This window comes from Mustela erminea, chromosome 19 (genome assembly GCF_009829155.1).
Source record: "Mustela erminea isolate mMusErm1 chromosome 19, mMusErm1.Pri, whole genome shotgun sequence".
NCBI lineage: Eukaryota > Metazoa > Chordata > Mammalia > Carnivora > Mustelidae > Mustela > Mustela erminea.
The window spans coordinates 59,924,137-59,941,087 of NC_045632.1; the positions used below are offsets into that span (position 1 = coordinate 59,924,137).

General features: G+C 63.6%; 1 long non-coding RNA gene across 3 annotated transcripts; it reads left to right on the forward strand.

Annotated features, from left to right (window-relative positions):
- Window positions 1–2,326: 2,326 nt before the first annotated feature.
- Window positions 2,327–16,376, forward strand: LOC116580155. 3 transcript variants are annotated; one of them, XR_004281520.1, is made up of 5 exons: window positions 10,549–10,813; window positions 10,908–11,433; window positions 12,106–12,391; window positions 13,171–13,306; window positions 15,597–16,376. It is a non-coding gene; the product is annotated as an uncharacterized LOC116580155 (long non-coding RNA). The 3 variants fall into 3 exon arrangements; XR_004281519.1 differs by lacking the exons at window positions 10,549–10,813; window positions 10,908–11,433 and adding an exon at window positions 2,327–2,855 and having other exon boundaries at window positions 14,919–16,376; XR_004281518.1 differs by lacking the exons at window positions 10,549–10,813; window positions 10,908–11,433 and adding an exon at window positions 2,327–2,855.
- The last annotated feature ends 575 nt before the right edge of the window (window positions 16,377–16,951 follow it).

Genomic DNA, 16,951 nt, shown 5'->3' on the forward strand with positions numbered 1-16,951 from the left:
CCGGGAGCCTCCCTCCGGAAGGGGCTGGCTCCTCCCCCCACCGGTGTCCCCGGACAGGACCCACAGAGAGCCCTGCCCACTGGGTGAGAGATGGGGACCCCCAGGTCCGGCTGATCCTGTTGCCCTGGGACCCCACGGTGAGCAGCAGCAGGGCCCAGCTCTTCTCAGAACAGCCGCCGGGAGCCAGGCAGGGCCGCCCCAAGGCCTTCGCACCTGCCACTCACTGGGCCCGGAGCACCGTCCCCGGGGGCCACAGGGCTGCTCCCTGCCTACACCAGACCTTCGCTCCGACGAGGCTGGGACTCAACAAATGTTGCTGGTTTTGTCTCGCGTTGGGACCCACATCAACACCTGTTTGCTCTACGGAATGAACACGTCTTCTGGTCTTGTTTCAAGAGGGCACGAGGATAGACCCACGTTCCCTCCCTCCTCCCTGGGCCCTCCCTCGAGGACCAGAGGACCGCGGCGGAAGCGGCGAGACCGGCCAGCAGTGATTCGGCAGTGGCCGTGGGAGGCTGGGCGGGAGCAGGAGGCGCTGGGCGGGGTGGGGAGAGGGGCTGACCCCGTCGCTGGAGGAAGAGACAGCAGGGCTGCCTGGCAGATGTGACCATGGAGGCATCTGAGGCCACGGCCCGGCCGCCTTCCTCTTGTCCTTCTGCCAGCCTTGAGGTCACCACCTACGTGGTTCTGGGGACAGCGGAAGGGGTGGTGGCCCCAGGTGCAGGGTCTGGATGGCTGGATAGGAGTCAGGGCCTGCCTAGAGGGAGATCAGCCGTCGCATCTGCCAGAAGGCAGGGGGACTGGCGTCCAGGCAGGGGGAAAGCCCAGAGGGGCCCCGTCCCCTGTCCTCGGCCTTCAGCCACAGTTTTCACTGGGCATGGGTGTGCCTGGGTCCTGCTGGTGACCCTGGGGGCTACACCCTTGGAGACGCTTCCTTCCCTCCCTGAAGCCAGGGTCCCCAGGCGCAGCTTCCTCAATCCTGGCCCCGCTCCGCGTTCAGACGTCCAAGGCATCGAGCCCGGGGCTGAGATGTGGGACCAGAGTCCTGGGGCGGTGTCCTCTGCCATGGTGGGCGCTCTCGCAGACCTCAAGGAGTGGCGGGAGCCAGGGTCCCCTTGGAGACCCGCATCCTCGTCCGTCGGCTGGGAATCTCGTGAATGAACAAGCATCATGTGTTTTCATCCAGAATCGCCTGCACCCTGTCTTGCTCCCGGCTTACATGTGACTTGCGAATGGGTGTGCACACGCACTGCGTGCCTGGCCCTGCCTCTCACCTTCTACGGGGAAACAAGCCCCTGGGGCCACCCCGTGTGCACCGTGGGCCCGCAGCCCCTCACGGCTCCCCTGCGGCCCCTTCCTGCCTGACGCGCCTTCGTGAGAGTCTCTGAGCTCCGTCTCCCCGTTCCCGGGCTGTCCAGTCCTCACCATCATGAGTGGCTGCGTGCGTGTCCCGGCCTGTGTGGGCTCCCCGGGCTCTGCTCTGGGGAAGGGTACGGGGCGGGGGGTGGAACCAGCAGGACGGTTCCTCTCGCGGCCCCTGCTGGCTTGCCGGCATCTTCCACGTCCTCGGCTGGTAGACCCGTCACCCACCTCCGCCTCTGTCTCGCGCGGCGTCTTCCCGCCTGTGCGTCTGTCTCTGTGTCCAAATCCCCCTTTCCCTGAGGACCCCCGGCCTACTGGGTTAGGACCCCCCGATGACGTCATCTTAAGGAATCCCATCTGGGATGACCCTACTTCCAAGTAAGGTCACTTTTCCGAATACGAGAGGTAAGGGCCTCAACACGGATTTAGAGGGCGGGTGCGTGGGGGGGAGGCCTGGGGGGCAGCAGTGGTGGGGGCGGGGCTTGTTGTGGCCCCGCCCCACTGGGTACCACGGCTCCTCCCTCAGCGGCAGGACCTCAGCTTTGGAACTCAGGCAGGGGAGCATCACTAGCTGGAGGGAGGACGGCTGCACCCCTGCACTGCCCCCTGCACCGCCCCCTGCACCGCCCCCTGCACTGCCTCCTGCACTACCCCCTGCACCGCCCCCTGCACTGCCCTCAGCACCACCCCCTACACCGCCCCCTGCACTGCCTCCTGCACTACCCCCTGCACCGCCCCCTGCACCGCCCCCTGCACCGCCCCCTGCACCGCCCCCTGCGCCGCCCTCAGCACCACCCCCTACACCACCCCCTGCACTGCCTCCTGCACTACCCCCTGCACCGCCTCCTGCACTACCCCCTGCACCGCCCCCTGCACTGCCCTCAGCACTACTCCCTGCACCGCCCCCTGCACCTCTCCCTGCATCCCCCCTGCACCGCCCCCTGCACTACCCCCTACACCGCCCCCTGCACTGCCCTCAGCACTGCCCCCTGCACCGTCCCTGCGCCTCTGCGTGTTGGCTCACCTTCGCTGCCCCGGACCCAGCACTAGGCCCGCTGGCGATGCAGTCACAGGGAGTTGTGGCCAGGAGCCGGGAGAGGGGCAGGGGCTCGGGCTTGGTGCTCCCATGTGGCTGGATGGCACGGAGCAGCGGGCATAGGAGGAGGGGACAGAGCTCGTGTGGGGACGGGGCCACGCAAGGGTGAGGCCGGGGCCCGGGCGGGGTCACTGGTGAAGCTGGGACGGGGCAGCTGTGGGCAAGTGTCCCAGGAGAGCCGGGGGTGTCCTGGGCTTGGTGGGGCCCGGGAGGGGAGAGGCTGGCCTGCAGCGTGGTCAGGTGGAGCACAGGCGGGAGGAGCGTGTGGGGCTAGGGGGAGGGTTAGCTCCCTCTGCATCTCCCGGTTTGGTAGGAGATGATCTCCTCTGGGCAAGATGGACCTGTAGGGCCAAGCTTGAAGCTGGTGGACTGACGGGACACGTATCAGACGCTGCCGGTGAGTAGGAAGAGACCCAGGGACCCAGGGACCCAGTCCTGGACCATTCTAAGGTCTGTGGGGCAGAGGAGGGCCTCAGGGAGAGAAGGGGCCACAGGCAGGTGGTTGGGAGGAGGACAGGGGCTGGCAGTGTGCCCTGCTGGCCTCGTAGCCTTGTGGCCGGGCTGGGCTCTCCGTAGAGGGGGGGCTCCCACCTGCCAAGGCTTCCCCTCGCTGGACCTGAGCCTGTGCCGCAGCTCTGAAACCTTGCATCCCGACTGAAGAGTTGGCTCTAAAAATAGGAGCCACCTGGGGGAGAGACAGGTGGGAAGCCTTCCCAGGGCCGCCAGCATCCGGCCCGCAGCCAGCTGGCCTGGCTCTTCCCGAGGCCGACAGAGGCCAGACAAGCTGTGGCTCACTCTCCCGCGGCCTGCTGCCTCCTGCGGAGTCCCCAGCAGAGAGCAGGCCGGCCACTTGGCCTGCCACCCCTGGGGGAAGCCAGCCTCACCCCATCTGTGCACACCTCAAGGACCTCACTGCCGGGGCCACCGAGCCTCATGCCAGCTTTCCATTCCCTGCTCACCTTTGCAGGTCCATGTCCCCCTCCGGAGAGCGCCTGCTCCGGGGCCGAGTGCGGCTCTGGGGCGCTACTGTACCGTGGGCCGGGGCAGCTGGGCTCCGGGCGTGTGTCCTCCTCGCTGTTCCCAGCCTGCTGGCCTCCCTCCCCTTGGCTCTGCTCGGGGACCCTCTCTCCCCCCACACCACCCGACACCTCCTCCCTGGGGGCCTTCCCCAGGGGCGGGGGATATGTCTCCCACGAGTCACACCCCCACCTCCCCAGTGGTGAGGCCACTCCTCGCCCCTGCCACCCCTGGGGAGGGGGATGCCTCCCGCCCTGTCGTGTCAGGTGGGCCACGCAGAATTTCGGCCAGTGCGGTGTGGTGAGGCTGAGGTTTGCCGCGGGAGCAGCAGCTTTGGGGGTGTCAAGGGGGTCCTTCTCTGACCCAGAAGGAGAACCGCCACAGCCAGCCTGTGCCAGCCCACACGGCTGTGAGTGTGTGTGTTTGGTTCGAACCACAGGTCGGGTCGTTGGTTATGGTGGCAAAGCTCAGGGCCACACCACGCAGCCTCGGCTTCCCGCGGGCTTCCCGCGTTCGAAGTCGCAGACAGCTGGGGACTCAAGCTCGCAGCTCAGCGAGAGGGAGCCCCTAGGCGAGCCCTTGCCTCTCTCTGGGCAGGACGCAGAACACCTCCGTCACCGAGATCCTCCTCGAATCAGTTCTCCCCGCCCCCAACCCAACCCCCCACCTGATTTCTCTCCTACCCAGAGAAGCCTCACAGGGATAGGACCCCGCAGGGCACCTCCGTGCCTGGCTTCCGCAGCCCCTCCCGGAGATCTCGGGGTGTGTCTGCGCTGGGGTCCCCGCCTCAGCGCGCGGACCCCCTCCTCTGCCCACACACCGTGGGGCGTGGTGGGTGTGGGGCGACGGCAGGTAGGTGACCACGAATCCTCGTGCGAGAGGCCTTTGGGAACGCACAGCCTCCCTCCTTCCGGAAGCAGCCCCGCCGGGGACTTGCTGGCCACGGACCCCACATGCTTCCTGTCCGAGGTCGCGTCCAGATTGTTCCCCAAGTACTTGCCGCAGCTTCAGGTGCCCGCGAACGCGGCGCGGGCTTTGCTTTTAATGAAATCCTCTCTTATTCTTGCTCCCAGAGCAAATGCGTTCGTGCGCGATCGGAGGCGTCTCGGCCGGCCGTCTTCCTCCCGTTCCTCCCCGAAGTCTCGTGCCGTTGGCTCCCACAGACTGGTCCAGGACCCACTTCCTGTGCCAAGGGGCTCTGGGGGAGACCCCGTTTCCCAGGTGTGACACCCCAGCCCAGCCCCGAGTGGGGGCCTCCTTCGTCATAGCCCGACCTGGGCTCGGGTGTCCGAGTCCCGTGCACCGACAGGGCCGTCCGGCCCACACGGTCTGGGCTGCGGCGCCCGCTGTGCCAGTGTCCTGAGGCCGACGGGCTGCGGCCGGAAACCACAGATGCCTCTTCTTGGTCCGCAGACGGGAGGCGTTGGTGGCCCCGGTGAGCTCTCTTGGGGACCTGGTCTGGGCTCTGGCCCCAGAGACGGAGAGCTTGGGTTGACCCAAAGGGTGTTTGCAGGGGAATCATGAGGCCTGTTGGCCCCAGGGCAAAACTGCGGGACTGGTGTGTGGCCCTGTCTTGCTGCCCAGGGTGGGAGGGAAATTGGAATCATTTGGAGGTGTGGTTTGGCTCCTGGGAGTGGGGCAGAGAGGTGATAGTACCAAAGGTATTAGCCAGGGAGGTTCCTGGATCAGACCAGGTGAGGGGAAGGGCAGTGTGGCTGGCCCTCGCTGTGCTGGGTGAGTGGGCTCTGAGGAGGCTGGGAGGGCACGGGTGGCCTGGGGGTCTGCTAGAACAGAACACCCCAAGTCCCATGAGGTTAAGCAGGGCTAGAGGCTGCCCCTGGCTGGCAGGGAGAGAGCAGTGGCCCCTGCCAGCTTCCGCTCACCATGGGGGGGGGGCACGTCCTGGCGGAGCGAGGGGGGGAGGACGGGAGAGGGGCTGTTCTGAGGCGGCTCTGCGGTGGGGGAGCTGTAAGTGCAGTTTGAACAGACCCGAGAGCCCAAGGACCCTCTGGGACCCGGGGCTTCTCACCGGTGCCTAACGGCTTCTACCTTGGAGGGGCCCGGCCTTTTCCTGGGAGCGCGAGGGCCGCCCGCACTGGCCCGGTCTCATCCTGGCTGACCTCAGTCTTCCTGGCCGCAGACGGTCTGCTGTGCACTGTGTGGGGTGGGCAGCCCCGGGGGCTGGAAGGACACGCTGGTGGGCTGCAGGGGCCTGGGTCCGGCCGTGGCATCACCAGCCTGTGGGACCTGGCTGTCCTTGGGCCTCTCCAGCAACCAGCTCTGCTGAGTCTTTTGTCCTGGCCCCCAGTGGGCAGTGCCCTACTGGTGTGGGGGCCATGTATGGGGAGGGAGGAGCTGGGCGGGGGCAGCTTGCTCAGACCCCTGTGGCGGAGCTTCCCGGGGGCCCTGTGGGATAATCTGGGAACTTGCCCTGCCTCAGGGACACCGTGGTCCCAGCCTGCCCCACGTCCCCTGTGTCCCTCCCTTCCCGCCCCAGGGCTTCTCCCCTGCCTCCCCACCCCCCAGTCCGTCACAGGAGGCCCCTGACGCGGCTCCAGTTGGGCCTCCCCCTGGCTCCCGGGGCCCAAGTGGTCTGATCAGGCGGCTGGCGGGTCTGCCAGCGTCTCCCGGCGAAGCCATGTGTCATTCCAGCTCTGACCCTCCCTGTTTAGTGACAGAAACCACGCTGGCCCACACCAGCTGCCAGCCTTTCTGTTCTCCAGTGTGAATTCTGGAAAACCACACATTCCAAATGGCGCGCGGGTTGTCGGATCTCCTCTCTTTAGAGCTCCTCTGTCCCCAGCCCCTCCTGCAGTGGCCTCTGGTGACCCCACTGTATGTAAGGGCAGCTCCCGCTGTGTCCTGCAAACACGGGACGGCTGAGTCCCTGAGTCCGTGGGGGAGACCCCTGTGCTAGTGCGGGTGGGGGTCCTGGCACAGTCAGGGGGATGCTGGGGTAAGAGGAGGCCACGCCCGAGGCAGCTCACCCCTCAGCATCTCCAGGGAGCAGCCGGAAACCAGGGAGGCATCGCGCAGCCCAGCCACAAGGGGCTGGAGGATGTAGGGGCGCCGGGGGTTGGGAGAAGCACGGCTGTCCTGCTGCTTTGGGTTCCTGAGCCCAGCACCCGGGAAGACTTCTGTGCCCGGGTTCCCACACACCTGCCGTCCCGGGTGGTGGGGCCGGAGACCCCATCGGGGCTCCCTCGCTCGTTCAACTATTTGCGGAGCCTCTTCGTGGTGGCAGGTGCCAGGCCTGCTGCCGTGGACTTGCAGGGAGCCGGGGAGGGGGGTCGGCGTGGTGGGGACGGTGTGAGAGCCCAGAGCCGCGGAAGCTCACGGCCGCAGAGCAGAGCGGGGCTGAGATTGCAGGAAGCTGCCCCCTCCCAGCTCGGGGGGCTGGAGCCCGCAACCCCGGCAGGGACACACACCCTGTCGCAGGCTCCGGGGGGCGGTCCTTCTGGGGGCCTGGCGAATCTGGGTTTGTGGCTGCATCCTTCCCACTGCCCCCATCCCCGTGTGGCCTCTCCCACCTGAATCTGTCTCTCACGGAGACTTGAGCGTCTGGATTCAGGCCGCCCCAACCTAGGACGCTGTCATCCTGAGGCTCCACGTGATCACATCTGCAAAGACCCCCCTTTTTAACAAGGTCACTTCCACAGGTTCCGGGGTCAGGACGTGGACCTATTTTGGGCGAGACCCTGTTCAGCCCCGTTCAAGGGCACTGATGACGGTAAGCCGGGCACGGGGAGGCCCGGCGCCCGTCCGGCCTGCGGCACACACACTGCCCTGGCGGTCGCTGCCCGGCAGAGGCGGGGCGGAGTCAGCGAGGTGAGCGGCCGCTGGCAGTGCGGTCCTCCGGGCCAGCTCCGTCCCAGGCACAGACGTGTCTCTGACGGCCGGGCCGCTCAGCAGTCCCCCTCGGTCACGAGTCACCGGCACGGAGCGAGGTGACGGTGACTGATGACCCTGTGGAAGCTGGGCTTCCTCGCCTGGGCGGCGGAGGTAACCACGTCTCCCCCAGATCCGTGCCGACAGCCGAGGGGAAGGAGGCCGGCCTGGGTTGTCCCTCACCCGCGCAGGCTCCCCAGGCTGGGAGGATCTGGCCCAGGGCTGTGCACCTGCAGAGCCGGAGCCTTGGGGAAGGAGCCGGCGGGAGGGCGCTCAGGGACAAGATGGGGCACATGAGCCAGGGACGGAGCCCCTGACCCTCTTCCTCACCCAGCCTCCCCCTCCCCCCAGGCCGGCCAAGGGGCAAGGGCGGTGGGAAGACGTAGGCAACCCAAGAAAATGCTCCCTCAAAGACATGAAAATGAAGTCAATAAAAGAGATAAAAATGGAAATATCAAGACAGCAACTTCTCTTCTGTTTACAAAGCAGGCGGCGGGGGCGGGCGCAGGCCCGCAGAAGCAGCTGCGCGGCCCGGCCGGCCTGATAAGGGAGAGGCCGCCTGGGCCCGTGAGATAAAGCCGCCTCCAGCCCCCGCCATCAGCACGCCGCCGCGGCGACTGGGGCTCCAGATAGAACACGGCCCCCCGTGCGGCCGAGACCTTATTAATCTGCTCACAGGCATTTAAGTGCCGTGGAAGATGCGGAGTGGGGGGCGGGGAGCGGCCGCCAAGAGCTTGACGCTTCCTCGCTTTCTCGCCCGCCTGCCCCTCTCCCTGGCCATTGTCTCCCTCTGGTTTCTCTCGGAGGGACGCAGGCCGAGGGACCTGGAGGGGAGAGCAGGTCCAGACCGGCTGCCGATGGAGGGAGGGACCCCGCGGAGGTCACACCTGCTGGGGGAGGCAGGCGGCTGCAGCCCCTGCAGGCCTCAGGGGCCACAGTGAGTCTGGAAGGAAATGGCTGGGCATCAGCTCCCCGGGCTCTGCCATGTGCAGGGCTGGGGGCGGCGGGGCAGCCTCACCCTCTGCGTCTGTGGTGCGGGGTGTGGCCTTGTCCTGCTGGGCTGGCAGCCCGCTGGCAGAGACAAAGGCTGAGCACACAACCGTACAAACAAATTTACAATTACGGGAAAGGGACGGTTAAGGGATGCGATGGGCAGAGAGGCGGGGGGAGGAGGAGAAGCTGTCCACACCCCTCTCCCGCTCAGACCCCTCCGTGCCTCCTGTCTCCCTGAGTGAAAATCTCAAGACTCTCAGAGGCCCCAACCTTCTTTCCTCATCTTCCATGGGCTTGTTTGTTTTCAGTGCGCAGGGCCTTTGCACGTGCTGGACGCCTCTCAGGGGCCCTCTTCCTCCAGATGTCTCCCTCCCTCACTTCCTTTGAGACTTTGTCACATGTCACCTCCACAGAGAGGCCTTTGTTTTTTTGGTGGACGAGGGAGGAGCAGAGGGAGAGAGACTCTCAAGCAGGCTCCCTGCTGAGCACAGTGCTCCTCTCGGGACTCGATCTCACGACCTTGAGATCCTGACCCGAGCCAAAACCAAGAGTCAGACGCTCACCGACTGCACCCCAGCACACCGACCAATCCCGCACCCGCGCACCCAGCTCTGTCTTGCTCCACGCTCCCCAGAAGCAGGCTCACAGGTGGGCTCCAGCAGCCAGGAAAAGAGATGGGACGGGCGGGCGAACGCCCCGGTGTCACGCGTGGAAAAGCAAGGGGAAGGACACGGCAGGGCACCACGGCTCCTCCAGCCCAGGAAACGCTGGCTGGGTCCCAGCTGCAGTGGGAGCTTGCGTGGACAAGGCGGCCTCCTCCCTGGGACCTCTGAGCCCGGACACGGAAGCCGCTCCGCGCACGGCTTTCCTGAGGCCGCTCCGCACCCTGCCCTGTCATCGCTTTCCTGGCTCCCGCTTCTCTGCGAGCTACTGTTCTCTGGATTCTTCCATCAAGCCTTACCTTAGCCAGGTTTCTGTGGGGATGGACCCAGGCGAGAGGGAGCACCCCTTTTCCCAGCAGGAGATACGAAGTCCTCCATCAGGAGCAGGGCGTGGGAGGGGGCTGCCGCGCCCGGCTCTGACCCTGGGTGCTCTTCTTCAGGTGGGGCCCCGCCACTGTCCGAGACTGACTTTGTGGGTCAGGACCAATATTTTTAAAACTATGAGGATGCGTTGAATATGGGAAAAGTAAACGCTGCGTGTCAAACAGCGTTTGGGTTTGGGGATGCACATAGGAGTCACGGATGGCAGGCTCTCTCGCGGCCCACCCTGCTCTCTGCCTCTGCTTTACGCACGGTCCTGTGCTCTGTGTGCACGGTGGCCCTGTGAGGTGGCATTCTTGTCACCTGCGTTCTGCAGCTAAGGAAACAGAGGCACAGGGCATCACCTGCCCCCCACCAGCTGGGACTCTGGAGTTAGCAGAGCAGGTGTGTGTGCCCCCTGGTCTGGGCAGTCCCCTCTCCATTCTGAGCCTCTGTTTCTTCATCTGTAAACGGACATAATGCTGGGGGCTTCCCTACAAGGACAGTGTGCGGTGCCAGCAGGACAGCCCTCAGGAGATGGAGGCGGACCCTGCTGTCAGGCCCTCGTGCGGCACATTCCTGCTCCCCGGCTGCCTCGGGCCTCATCTCATCCTAGCTGAGCCAAGACAGGCAAGCACAGACGATGGGAAGTGTCCAGAGCACGAAGAGGAGGCCTGGGAACGCACAGGGGGCCTAAGAAGAGCCGAAGTCTCAGTTCTAATTCTTGAGGCACATGTTGGAGCCTTCCAGAGTCTTCTGGATGTGCCAGACCCGGCACGTCAGGGCTGTGGCCCTCTGGCCTGCAGTGGCCAGCGTCTCCCAGCATCTGTCCTTGTGGTCTTCATCTCCTGGTAGGCCGGCGCCACCAGATTTCCTCCCTTGAGGCCAGGCTGCCACCGCACCTGGCTTTACTCACGCGCGAACGCCCGGTCACCCGGTGCAGAGCGCCTCGTCTGCAGGAAAGCTCTGCACGAATACAGCGGCCGTTCAGGGAAACGTACATACACGAGAACTGTAATAGGAAGGTCTGGAGAGTGGGCGCCCGATGGCACACAGGGACCCTGCCTCTCCCCTCTTCCTGGCCACAGGCTTCCACCTTTGCACCCAGGCCGGCCATGGGCTGGTTCTGGGTGGCTGAGATGGCTCATGGGGGGAAGGTGGCCTCAGTGTTAACGTATAAAGTTCGGTGGCTCCTCCTTGTTCTAGCTGTGGGACCCTGGGCAGGGCATTCCTTGCTCCAAATCTCAGTGTCCTCATCTGCAAACTGGGCACAAGAGTGTTGACCTCCCAGCCCATTATGAAGACTGAATGAGCGCAGCAAGCCAGGCACACAGGCGTCACACACCTGTTGCTGTTGTGACCACAGCCCCATTGCACCGGGCAAGCCTGCCCAGGGGATGAACAAATGAATAGAGTCGTGGTCCGTGAGGCCCAGGTAGGTGAGAGGCTGGGGCGGAGTCCCCCCACCCCCGGCAGGGCTGCGCCTCTGTCCGCAGTGCTGAACCCAGGCATCCCTCCTTCTCCCCCAGCCTGAGCCAGGTGAGCGGGAAGAGAAGCTGAGAAACACACACAGAGACAGAGCGCTGGGCTGGACCTCGGACCCGGCGGCGCTTCTACCCACACATCCGCGGGAGAGAAGAGGGACTTCTGTTTGGTCCTGGTTTCGCAGGAGGACACTGATCCTACGGCTATCGGCCACTGTTCTACTTGCCACGCGCTCCGCCTGTGGGTCCCTGAGCAGGTCTGCGCAGGTGTCCACCAGAGCTCAGCCGGAGGAGGGTTGTCTGTGGGCGTGTGTGCGTGTGTGTGCGTGTGGATTTGTTGCAACGATCGACCACACGCAGTCAGGCGCCCGGCTACGCGCTTTGGTGGGGCTGCTCTGGCGCCGGAAGAGAAGGTGCTATGAAGAGGGAAAGCGGGCAGGCAGCGCCCAGCAGGAGCCAGAGCCCCACGACAGCCCTGAGTGACTCTCGTTGTGCCGAGGACCTGGGGGCTGGGGCGTTCTGCAGATGCTGGGCTGCAACGGAGGAACAGGATACGCTCCCCCCACGCCGGGTCAGAGCTGGTGAACAAGGGTGGGGGGCTGTGGCACAGTGGCAGGCCTGGCCACATGCCACAGGTGACTCCACGGACCAGGGACGACTCGTAGCTTCCCCTCCAAATCCCCCCCACCCCGGACTCTCCCTCTGGGACCTCTACATCCAAAACCCACAGGAAGGGTACTTGGAGAAATGCAGCCCGGCCTGCAGGCTGACATGAGATAAGGCGGCCATTTCGAGGAGGTGACAGGTAGCCAGGGCCTGGCGGGCCGGCCGTGGTTTGAGGTCAGTCCTCTTGGGTCAGAGCAGGCCTCTCACCTGGGCACCAAGCTTGTATCTTGGCTAATCATCCTTGGGTTAGGAACTGCCAGCCCGTGTGGTGGACTGCTCCCCTCGGAGGGCAGGCCTAGGCTCCCCCCACCTGCGGATCCTGGCAGCCCCAGCCCAGTGCAGGGAGGCCACCGGCCTCCGGGGCCCACCGTGGCGAGTGGAGCTGAGCTGCTTCTTGCTCATCCGCCCGTGTGAGAAGTCTGCTGGCTCCTCCCGATGCCAGGAAGGACAGAGCCCATGGGCCCATGGCCCACTCGGGTATGGGTGCTGGGATGAGCCCCAGCAAACATCCTCCTCAGGTCCAGAGGCAAAAGGACTTGGAATTAGAAATGGTGACCTATTCATTTTTCTCCACCAGCATTCGGGGCCTACTGTGTGCCAGGGAAGCGCAGACATGAAGAAACAGCCCAGAGCGCAGGGCCCACATGTCGTGAGGAAAGACGGACGCGGTCAGTAGCTATCACACATGGTTCTCACAGCCTGATGGTGCCTTGGAAATCCAGTGTGGCCAACAGGGGCCGTCCCCACGCCCATGGTCCCTGCTCAGAATGCTGTGTTGTGTGTGAGACCATCTGCAAAGAAAACTGGGACCGGTTGGTCTGGGCTGCCTACACAGCGTACTAGGAACAGCGTGGGGGTGCCAGGTATGGATGCCTTACGGGAAACTAAGGTCCAGAAAGTTGCAATGGCTTGGGCAAGGTTCTGGAACAAGTCATCTGTAGGACGGAGGCCATGCCCTGTTCTGTCCTACTCTGGATTCTGCCTAAGACATCACCGTGGATTCCAGAGCGAGCTAGACACAGGGAGGAATGGAGTTGGGTTGGTGGGGTTGGTGTCCTTGGGTGATTCTGTGACCCTGGCAGGGGCCCCGCCTGCCAGCAAGGCTGGATGCAGAATGGTGCAGACCCAAAGACTCCTGCAGTGCCCCGCCCTCACCCACTTCTACCTGGCGCCTTGCCCTCAACGCTGCCAACCATCTCCCCGAGACTAAGTGGCTCAAGTAGACCTTTAACTGCCTACATTCCACCCCGGGCTGCCCTCCTGAGAGTGGTTCAGCCATTCCCAGAAGCACCTAATGGCAGGAATGCCCAGAAAAGGCACGGGAGGAAACACACAGAGAGGCTGTCCCTGGGGAAAGGGCTTGGTCCCGAGTGGTCCAGTGTAGGTCCTGAATGCAAGTAGGCAACCAGGACTAAGTCCTTGTCCTGCGTCCAGGAGAGGAGAGAGTTGCAGAACTGTGGTCCTAGGTCATCTTTTCTCTGTCTTGGGCACACATGGCTAAGCTCACTCTGTCCAAGACTGGGTGCGGGAATTTTGTGGTAGAAAGTGTACCAGTTTAGGAGGTTAAGCCTCTACTTTTTTCTCATGGACACAAAGTACTCATTCCCCCCCATTCACCCCCCATCCCCCGCCCCCCATCCAGCCACCCACAGGACCATCCATCCATCCATCCATCCACACATCTGCAGAGGTCATGTCACGTCCCCAGACGCTGTACCGGCCTTTGGGAACTACAGCAACAAACGGCACCCTGTCTACCCTCGAGCTTCTGGTGTAAGGTAAGGTTCCAGGCAAGGGTGCGCTCGTCCTGGGCATTGCGTAAGGGCCCCCCGCGGCGCAGGAAGGAAGCAGTCCCTCCGTGTGCGCCCTTTCCCATCTCTCATTTAAGTGACTCCCTCTCTTTCTCCGTTTTGCCATGCCCAGCGCGGTGCCCAGCCGCGTCTTTCTGCCGGGGGCCGTGACCAAGGGGCCCCGTGGGAGGTTCAGCTGCGTGAGCAAATGGCGCGGCAGCTCGGACAAGCCTGCTAGCTCGCCTGGAGGACACAGGGTGCTTAGAGAGTTAAGAGGTCTTCTCGGGGGAGGCAAGGGTTCATTTGGGTCTTGGAAGAAGAGCTTGTCTGACGGAGAAGTTGCAGAGGACACCACGAGGGCGGGACGAGTGGAGGACGGGGTATAAGCTGCCGCACGGCAGGACCAGAGAACAGGGAGGCGCCCGGGCTACTGAGGGTTGGGTTGGAGCAGGGATGCAGGAGGAGGGGCGGGCAGGGGCGAGGTTGGTAGGGCCTTGGATGGGGTAAGCCAGGCAGCCTTAACTCCGTCCCGGGGGCAACGGGGGCTGCTGAAGGAGGCAACGGAGCTAGAGCTCCTCTAGGACCGTGTATGTGTGGTTCTGAGGGTCTGGGGGGAGGGGACGCTGGCACGCGGGGGCAGGAAGGGCATCCAGCTAAGCACCGGACTCGGGCTGCCTGCAGCGGCCGCGCGTCGGTTAACACTTGCTGCACAACAAGCACCCCAAATCTCAGTGGCCAGAAGGAACGGTGATCTACTTCTCACGACTGCGAGTGGTCTGTTTCTGTGTACGCATCTGCTGATGCAGCAGATCTTTGGTCTGGATAGGCCTCAGAGGCCTCACTCCCAGGCCTGGCTGTTGGTGCCGGAGGTGCCCCGAGGCCTCCAGGAGCTGGACCCGTCTCCTTCCTGCTGTTCTCCGAGTGGTACTCCATGAGGGTGAAGTGGTGGCCCGTGGCCTATTAGGGTCCAGGCTCCAAACTCAAACAACATCACTTCTGCCACATCCTATTGGCTAAAGCAAGTCCGAAGCTCACACGGGTGCCTACTGCTCTCCAATCCTGCCAAGTCCTGTGCAGCCACATTTGCGGGATGGGGGGTGTCCCGGGGATGGAGCCGTGTCTGGGACGCGCTCACATGTGTTTACTGACCGCCTGCTGTGGGGGACCTCAGGAAGAGAAGGGGGCGGGTAGAGGCGCCTGCACAGGTGCAGGCACGTGTAAGATCCAGACACACCGAGGAGGGCTGCAAGAGGACGGGGACGGGCCGAAGCAGCAAGAGACTCTGGATGATTCTGAGGGGAACGGGGAGGTGGGAAGGCTCTAGAAGGGCAGAAGGCGGAGGAGGACAATTAGGAGCTAGCCAGGGGGGTGTGGGGGCGCGTGAGCTTGTGGGGAGTTGGGGGGACCGTGAGGATGAGGGCAAAGCCGTGCGGGGGGCAGGTGGGCCTGGGGCACCCGTCTGCTTGGCCCAGGGAGGGCCTCAGGCAGCCCCAGCTCTGGCCTCACCCCCAGTTTCCATCTTTAGTGCCCAGCCAGGGGGCCTTCCCCATGTCCCAAGAGACCCTCAGCCACCTGGCTCTGTCTCTTCACCCCCACCCAGGCCAAGCCTCCAGCCCAGAGAAGAGAGAGGAGAGGTCCTCCGATCAAGAAACCACTGGGGAAAGCTTTTAAAAATGCAATTAAATAGAAAATAATTAAACCCAATTAAACATCAGCCACGGGGGAGTTCTGGGGGCTTCCCTGTGAGAGCCCAGGCTGCCTCCACGCTGTCTTGGCAACGCTCCCCGTGCTGAGGAGTGGGGCTTTTAAGGTGCAATGAAGAAGGCCGGGCACCCGCCAAGACCCTCAGGGCCCAGACACTGCGCCCCTTGGACCCGCCATCCTTCCCCACCCCCAGAGCCCCCCAGGCCCGCTCCCTTCGTCCTTTGGGCTGCCTGGTGAGCCTCACTCTTGCCAAACGCCAAATGCCCTCAGTCAGGGCTGCCACCAACCCACCCAGGCCCTTCTCCACGCGACCTGCCGGCTCCAGCCTGTCCCGGATGGTGGACTTTGGACTGAATTTACAGCAAGCCCAGGCCATCGTGGGGGGGGCTGGTGGTTGTGGTCCAGTGACCCTAGACAGTAGGCCTGGCCCAAGGCTGCACAGGGAGCCTGAGGCAGGGGGACGGAGTGTGGTGGAGGGTTCTCAGGCCAGAATGTGGGGGGAGGTGAGGGGGGGGACGAGTTTGCTGGGACGGGCTTCCTCCCCTGAAGCATCCATTATCATGTGTGGCCACAGCTGCTGCCCGGTGGGGACTGAATTCTGGGCTGACAGTCCCCTGAGGCTCTCTCTCCAGGGTCCAGCGCCAAGCAGCTGTGTCGGTGAGACTGCGTTGCTCAGGGCTGTCAGCAGAACAGGCCTTGGGAGGAGCAGCTCTGCCAGTCACCTGCACTCTGTCCAGGAGCAGCTCCTAGTCCTCGGGGCTTGGATGAAAATGCCATAGAGGGGACTAAGGGAGCCTGTCTGCCCCCAGGTAATGTTCCAAGGTCATCACTGGCCAGAAATTCCCTTCTTGGAGGGAGGCAGTGTCTGGAAAAAGCATCCTTTCTATTAAACAAAAAAATAATGTTAAATGGAGATGAAGAGCGGACAGCAAGGACAAAAAAGCCAACAACCTGCCCTCCAGGAAACCCATCGAAATGTCCCCTCTGTTCCTGACCCCCGGGGGCCTCAGTGTCCCATCTCCCAGAGACAGCCGTGCACAGGCAAGAACCTGGGTGACTGTGTGGTGTCACAGGATACTCACCTGAGTGTGTGTGCAAGTCACCTGCCAACGAGCGTGTCTGTGCCTTCCATCCCGTCCCCGCCTCTAGGGCAGCGGTTGACAGTACCGTGCGTCCTGGCTGTCGCCTGAACTGCAATCACCCAGGGAAAGAAGTCCAGCCCCATCCCAGAGATCCTGAGCCCACTCAGGAGGTATCTAGGCAGGAATCTTCCCATTTTTGTCCTCAGATGATTTTAGTATTCAGCCAGTGCTGAAAACTCTGGCTAGAATCCGGTGCAAAGCCTTGCCGCTTTTCCCGGTCTGTTTCTAGAATTCTCTTGAACATTGAACTTTCTGTTTCTGTTTGTATTTTTTTTTAAGATTTTATTTATTTATTTGAGAGAGAGAGAGAGAGAGAGAGCGCATGAGAGGGGAGGCCAGAGGGAGAAGCAGGCTCCCCCGGGAGCTGGGAGCCCCATGTGGGACTCAATCCCGGGGCTTACCCAACAGCGCCACCCAGGCACCCTTTTCCGTTGAGTCTAAGCCGTAGTCATTCCTCAGTCGGCATGAGCGATGCCACGAGCCCCGGGCGAGCGCAGCGGGGGCGAATTTCTGAGGCAGACCGGGTGGGTCACAGGCCATTCAGTCAGTCCGTTCAGGACAACAGGAGACAAAGTCCTGTGCACTGGGGAGAAGGTGAGGGTCCTCTAGCTTGCAGGCGGGGAAGCCGCCCTGGGTTAGGGGGCAGCAGGTGTGGTTGCTGATGTGGTCATTTGCCCATTCAAGTTGGCTGGGAAGGAAGCGTGCGGCTACTAAACAGTCACAGGGTGGACAGGACAAGCCTCTCAGACTCGCTCTCAACGGGCGTCCCACCGGCTTTCCACCTGGA